We start from the raw sequence: 6,848 nt of genomic DNA on the forward strand, positions 1-6,848 counted from the left end.
GCCCACACACCTAGCCAAGTGGGGGCAGCTCAGACACAGATATAGATCTCAGGTTGACACTTCATGGATCTCAGATTTGGTCAGGCTTTTAGAGAAAAATAGCAAAAGAGAGAAATCACTGAAAATGAGCCCTGAAAATTTAAGTGGAAAGGAATCTGGCACCTTTAGTTTACTAAGGCCCTGCCTGGAAGCAGCAAAGTTCCTGCAGAAACCTAGCCTCAATGGGCAGATGTGTTCCTGATGGGCTCTAGTACCTATGAGATACCAAAACGGAAGTGGAAACGACTCCCGAGAGCTGTGTCCTGGCCCTGACTGCTCGGGGCCAGACACCCTCAACTATCAGCAGGGCATGGGACTCGGGGGGATACGGGCATCAAGTCGAGGACCCCAGGCCAGCAAGCTGGAGGCAGCAGGAAGGGCTGAGGGAGAGAACTGCATGTGTGACAGGCACATAAGTGGCCCTTCTGGCCTCAGGCACTGCCAACCATAGGAAGAACAAGGCCTATCCCTCCCCCACCTCAAACAGCGCCCAACTAAGTGCTCTCAGAGCTTAAAGTTCTTCTCTTGCAATCTGGAATTCTAAGGCTTGGACTCTGATAGTACCGTTTCAGGCCCAAGGATGGGGACAGGGTGGTCTGTTTTTAAATCACCCATTAGAGTGCCCGCAAGGCTGCTCTCAGAGTCTCCTTTCTCCCTGGTTCCCCCAAAAAAGGAGCCTCAAGGGAGGGAGGAAGCCCAGGCTGCTGCTGGGAAAGAACTTGGGTCTCTCAGGGAGGCGTGAGCCTAACCAGCCTGTAAGGAGACAGTGCCCAGGGGAGCCCGGGGAGTGGAGAGCCCGGCCACTCTGCTGCCTCCCGGGAGAGGGCAGGGACGTCGACAGAGCTTTCCTGCCACTCAGCAGACACCCCAGGAAGCCCTGTCAAATGTCCAACAGGGGGCTCAGTGGTGGTCAAGGCAAGGTCCTCGTTTCCTGAAGATCACAAACTGAGAGGAGAGACCCATGGCGGCAGCCCAGGAAAGACAGTGGCGTGGGGCAGCCTCAGCTCCCCCAGTGCAGGCCTGGCTCCACTTCCTCCTGCCCGGTGTCCCTGGACAAAAAGAGTTTACGGCTTGTCCTGTCTTCCTGGCTGGCTTTCTGAGAGGACCAATGGCAGAGATGGGGGTGAAAGTGATAGTAAAGTTTCCATAGGGGACTGAGGGATTTACTGTGACTTGAACTTGGGAAGGAAACCTCAGAAATTGTCCACACACACACACATCAACTTACAGGACACACACATGTGAAGGCTTAATGGAGGCTGTACTTTACACCCTCTGCAGAGTCAGCCGTGAGAAACCTGTCTCCTGCAGGGCCCCCTCCCCTTCCACCACCTCTCCTTTCCAAGACCCACCCCCTAGGAGGCCCTGCTCTCTCTCATACCTCCCTCTCCTGGGAAGCCTTCCCCATACGCTGTGTGTGCGGCGAAAAACAGACCACCCTGCCCCCATTCCTGGGTCTGAAATTCCACCGCAAGAATCAGAGCCATAGAATGTTAAAGTTGGACTGGACCTTCAAGCTCCAGTCCAACCCCCACCCCACAGAGGAATCCTGTCTGCAGACACCCTGACAGATGGCCACTGACGTCCTCTTCCAGGCTTCTCCAGTGCTCAGAGGGCAGCCTGGAAGGAATTCACCTTCCCTAGGGTCAGTCTCCTCCTGAAGGCATCATGCCTGGGGGCAGCGGGGTGTGTGTAACAAAGCCTAGGTCAGCAGGAACCAGGAGCTGCCTATTGGATGAGGAGCTGAAGACAAGCACCAAGGAGCTGGACAAGAGGCTAGAGAGGGCACCAGGGCCCAGAAGAGAAGAGGGGCCCCAGGAGGGGAGGCAGACAGGTGCCAGACTCGCTGCACAAGTTGGCCGGATGGATGCGGCACATGTACACACACGCGCGCGCGCGCGCACACACACACACACACACACACACACACACACACACACACACACACACACACACACACACACACACACACACGGACGCGCACTTTGACACAGCTGCCTGTCAAGCGGCCCAACCAGGGCCTCAATGGAACCTGCAGGCAGAGGCGGACCACCTTGCGCCAGAAACCCAGGAAGAACTCCCCACAGTCCAACTCTCCAAAGGCCGGAGGCTCAGAAAACTACCTGGAGATGGCCCCTGCCAGCACAGCGGATAGCCTGAGAGGGTCCGCTTGACAGCTGGGCTCCCCAAACCCCACAGGCCAGTCCTACCACCCCAGCAACGCGCAAGGGGAATAGCTCCCCGGCTGCAGCTGTCACATCTGCCCGGGAGGGAGGAGGCACATTGGAGCAGCACCTGATCCCAGGATCCCTTCGCAGCCCGCCCGCCCGCCCAGGAGGCGGTTCAGCCGCTGGCAGCCCAGGGTGAAACATGAAGACTCAACAGTCCCCGGGGATGCTGATGGCAGTCTCTGGGCACGGCAGTGAGGGGCGAGTTGGGTCACAGGGCGGAGGGCGCTTCTCCCGCAGGCTCCTGTCCCTGCTGGTTGGAAAGGGGGCGAGTGGCGTGGCTGTGGGGCCCCAGCCCTTCCTCCCCCGCCCACGCAGGCCAGAGCTGCCCAGCTGGGCGCAGGACGCCATCTTGGGTCAAGGTGCAGCCGCAGGGGGCTCCCCTCGCGAGCTGGGGGGAGGGTCCCCGAGAACCTGCGGGCCCCCCACTACGCACCCAGGCGCCAACACCTACTCAACAGGCCTCGCAGCAGAGAGAGGAAGGACGGAGGGGATGGAGAAAACAGCAGAGGCGGGGACGGAAGGGAGAGGGTGCCCCTAAGAAGGGAGGCTCCAGGAAAGCGAAGCGCAGTTTGGCAGCCCGAGGGCCGCGGGCCCCAGCGCTGAGGGGCTGGGGGAGGCCGGGGGCGGGCCCTGGACCAGCGCCAACTCGGTCCGCGCTGGAGGGAAGGGAGGGCAGGGCGGCCTGGGGGAGGGGAGCCGGGGTGAGGGCGGGACACGGACCGCGGCCGCCTGCGGCTCTGAAGGTCCGGGTCTCCCGGGGCGCGGGGACTCGGGGCCAAAGACCCCGAACCCGCAACCTCGGCGGGGCCTCGTCCTTCAGCGTGCGGATGCGAAGCTCTCAAGGACACGTCTGCACCGGCCCGGCGGGGGTGCGCGTGAGTGTGTCCGCGTGCGTGTGTGCGCGGGGGGCTGCTGCAGGGGGCGACCCGGCCGTCCCCACTCGCGCAGCTCCCAGCCCCGGCCCCTCCATTCCCGACACCCCCGCATTTTCCGGACCCAGCGGCCCGGGCCGGGATCTTCACCCGCCCCCGCCCCGCCCCCACACTGCGGCGCCGCCGCCACCGCCGCCCCGGCTCCCACGGCCCGCGGCAGGAGCAGGGAGGAGCCAGGCACGACACCCCCACCCGCGCCGCCCGGCTCTCCGTGGGGAGGTGTGTCCCCCGAGTGGGCACTGTCGCCACTCCGCCGTCCCTCCCGGATCCGCTGGTGCCCCGCACCCCCAGCCACAGGTGGCCGGAGGAGGATCGCTGCGCAGCGCTCCCCGGCCCCGCGATCACCCCTCGGTCCGCCCTCGGGGGCCTCCCGGGTCCCCCGCCCCGCCGGGCCGAGGAGGGCCGGGAGCCGGGGGGAGGGGCGGGGGGCCGGGTCGTGCCAGGCTGCCATTTTCTGCCGCCGCCGCGGAGCCTGTGCTGGGCCCGGCCCCCGCCCCCCTCCCCCGCTCCTCGCGGACCACGACGGGGGCCGATTATTCCGGGTTGGGGTCCGCGCCCTCCAGCGCCCCGGCCTTAGGCCCCAGGCAGGGCCGCGGGGCGGGAGCGGAGCCCGGAAGGCGGGGGCGGCCAGGCCGGGGCCCCTGCGGCAGCGCCGAGCCGGGCACCGCGGCTGAGGCCGGCGGTGGAGGGGGCCCCCCGCGGCATTGTATAGACTTGAACTTGAGCCCGGAGCCGGGCGGGGGCGGGGAGGGGGGTCCGCGCCGGGAGCGGGCGGGACGGGAGGGGGCGCCTGCCGAGCCTGCGGGGACATAAACAAACCCTGAAATCCCCCGGCCCGCCCGGCCCGCCGTCCCCGCCCGCAGCCCCGGCCCGCGGGCGCCGGGCGCCGAGTTGCAGGGCTCCAGGAGCGTGCCCCGAGCTGGGCACTGCCCGCCGCGGTGCCCCCTGCCCGGCCTCCCCTCCTTCCTGCCCGCCTCCGAGCCGGCCTCCCGGGCCGCCAGCGGCGGCGCTCATTACCGTGTGGCCGGTCGGGTCGGGCCGGCCCGGCTGCGCGCCCTGGTGCCGCGGCGCCGCGTCCCGGCTCGTCCTCTGCTCTCGCCGCCGCCGCCGCCCGCGCGCCCTCCCTCCCTCCCGGCCCGCCTGCCTGCCTCGCTCGCTCCCTCCCTCCGCTCGCTGTCGCGCTCCCTCTCTCCGCCTCCTCCGCCGGGTCCCCCCCTCCCACCCCTTCTCTCCGCCTTCCTCCTTCCCTCCCTCCGGCCGCCCGCGGGCCCAGGCCTCCGCCCGCCGCTCGCCCCCCGCGGCCGCGCTGGCCCGGGCCCCGGCGCTGCGGAGCCGGCCCGGGAGGCAGCGCCGACTGGGGGGCCCCGGGGCGCCGCGGCGCGAGCGGCCTGGGCGCGCGGCCGGTCCTAGCGCCCTCGGCCCGACTTCTCGGCCCCTGTGGCCCCGCCGGGGGTCCCCGCACGCTGCGAGGCGGAGGGCTGAACCCCGCAGCGCCCGGACCGTGCGCCGGGCCCGAGCACCCCGCCTCGGCCGCGCTCCGGGCCCCTCGGGCCGGAGCCGAGCCCCGAGGCTTGCTGCAGCCCTCCCCCCGCGGGGCGCCCCGCTACCTGGCGCTGCCTCTGCCCTGGGTCCCCGCATCCAGCACTGGCCGCAGGGACAGCGGCCCCTCCTCTCCCCGGGCCGGTGTCAAGTGCCTCCCCCCGCAGCCCGCGGAGCCCCCGGCGGCCTTCGCCTTGCAGTTCTCCCGACCTCCACCAGAGCCCACTGCACTCCGCCTGCCTCAGCACTGGGGCTGGGGACAGCAGCGCCGGCCCAGCCACGCCGCAACCCCCGGCCAGGTGCCGCCGCGGAGTTGAGGCCAGCCGGCTCGGCAGGGCCAATGTGGGAGCGCCAAGCCCCTCCGGGCCGTCCTGGAGGCTCAAGCACCTCTGTGCGATGAGCCGCCTTGAAGGGAGTGAGTTCCCCGTACCTTGAGGTGTCCAAGTAGAGTTGGGTGCCCTCAGTTGAGCACTGGAAGACTGAAAGATTTCATGGGGTGGGAGGTTGGACTAAATGACATTGACGGTCTCTTCCAGCTGCAATACTCCCTGCATACCTACACTCCGCCCTTATCCCTTCACTGTGGGGGCTGTTCATTCCCCATAAAGCTTTCAGGGCTCCAAGTTTCTGACTTGGGGCATCTCAATCCAGTTCCACCAGCACAGCCACCCTCTGTTCATCTCTGTCCTCTGACAGCCACCTCTAGGACTTGGGGCTCAGCTCCCTGACCCACAGTCTCCTTGCCTGGCTCCCTGTTCTGTCCATCTCCCACCAGCCATCTCCCACTCTGCACCTCCCATGACCCCAGCCCTTGTGCTGCGTTGCAGTGCCCTGAGGCCCAGAGCTCCCTGACCCACGCCGTAGTTGGCTCCCTCCTAAGCACCTGCCATCCCGCTTGTGGGCAGGGGCTACTGGAGATGGGCACCCAGGCCCAGAATGCTGGAGCCCTACTACTTTAACATTCTCCTTATGCAACACCGCCAATCCACCACCAACAACTGTATCCCTTTGAGGGTCACAAACAGTTCCTAATTCTTTGGGACATGGAGCTGAACTTTCATCCAAGATAGAAGGTTTTCCTCAGGAAGCCCTCCAATGCTTCCAGGTCCATCAGTCTTCCCCACCCCCATCCTCCATCCCTGAGCCTGAAGATCTGAGATCACTCTCCAAGCTATTGTCCCGTGGTAGGCCCTGCTATCCATGGATGCCACCTGGCCAGTTCCAGAGATTGATAATGCTCTATGAGGACAGGGACCACGTTTGTCAACGCCGTATGCCAGCACTTTGTAGGTTCTCAAACCCTGGTTCAATGAGTATGTGAACTGCAGGCTCCTCGCTTCTTTGCTTTGTACATCATCAAGATGAGCATGCACAGTCACTCTGAACGGTGCTCCCACCTCAGCTAAGGGGAATATCATTTTTAGAAAAATGACTGACGTTCCTCTACCTTTGTCAAGGGCTTACATAACACTGCCCCCAAATAGCAGCAGCCATTTACTGAGCGTCTGCCATGTGCCAGGCACCAGACATGGCACTTTTCCCTTAGTCTTCACCAACTCTGTGAGGGAGTTTGTACTCTCCTAACTCTACAGGTGAAGAAACTGAGGCTTCGTCAAAGCCACACAGTTGAGAAGTGGCAGAGCCAGGATTCAAATCCAGGTTCATCTGACTCTGAAATCACCACACGGCACCTTTAAAACATTGTAGTTCTTAATAAGCGGAAATTCTCAGGGCCAAGACGGGCAAATGTGAGTTTCTGTTCAATACGGCTATTTACGATGCCATCATTGGAAGCCGTTGAAGTGTGGGACCTTGGATGTCTGTGTTGCTGGGATCAAGAGGCCCACGGTGACCATGTTAGGGGGTTTGTGTCCAGTAAAAAGCAACCGTGTGTCTATAGGGCTGGTTCCAGATCCTGGCCCTGATGTCTTTGGCCCTAAGAGGAGGCATGTCACTGCTGGCTAATCCTCCTCTCTGAACGTCACTCTGGGTTCAGCTCAGATTGGCTTAGCCTTTGGGTCCCTGTATCTCCTCAGTTGTGTCTGCCTGACTGTGGCCTCACCAGAATCCTGGTAGATTCTAGATAATCTGGAGTGTGGTGCAGTGT

General features: G+C 64.3%; 1 protein-coding gene across 3 annotated transcripts in view; it reads right to left on the reverse strand.

The window, feature by feature from the left end:
* The window catches only part of DNMT3A (DNA methyltransferase 3 alpha), a 102,027-nt gene extending 97,147 nt beyond the window's left edge, over positions 1–4,880 (reverse strand). For 2 of the 3 annotated variants that reach the window (XM_063077613.1, XM_063077615.1), the window contains exon 1: positions 4,810–4,880. The gene's annotated coding sequence lies outside the window, so the exon portion shown is untranslated. Of the gene's footprint in view, positions 1–4,219; positions 4,310–4,809 lie in introns of those variants that run through there. The other variant, XM_063077614.1, reaches the window with a different exon arrangement.
* Positions 4,881–6,848: the final 1,968 nt, after the last annotated feature.

Source organism: Cynocephalus volans, chromosome 14 (assembly GCF_027409185.1).
Source record: "Cynocephalus volans isolate mCynVol1 chromosome 14, mCynVol1.pri, whole genome shotgun sequence".
Lineage (NCBI taxonomy): Eukaryota > Metazoa > Chordata > Mammalia > Dermoptera > Cynocephalidae > Cynocephalus > Cynocephalus volans.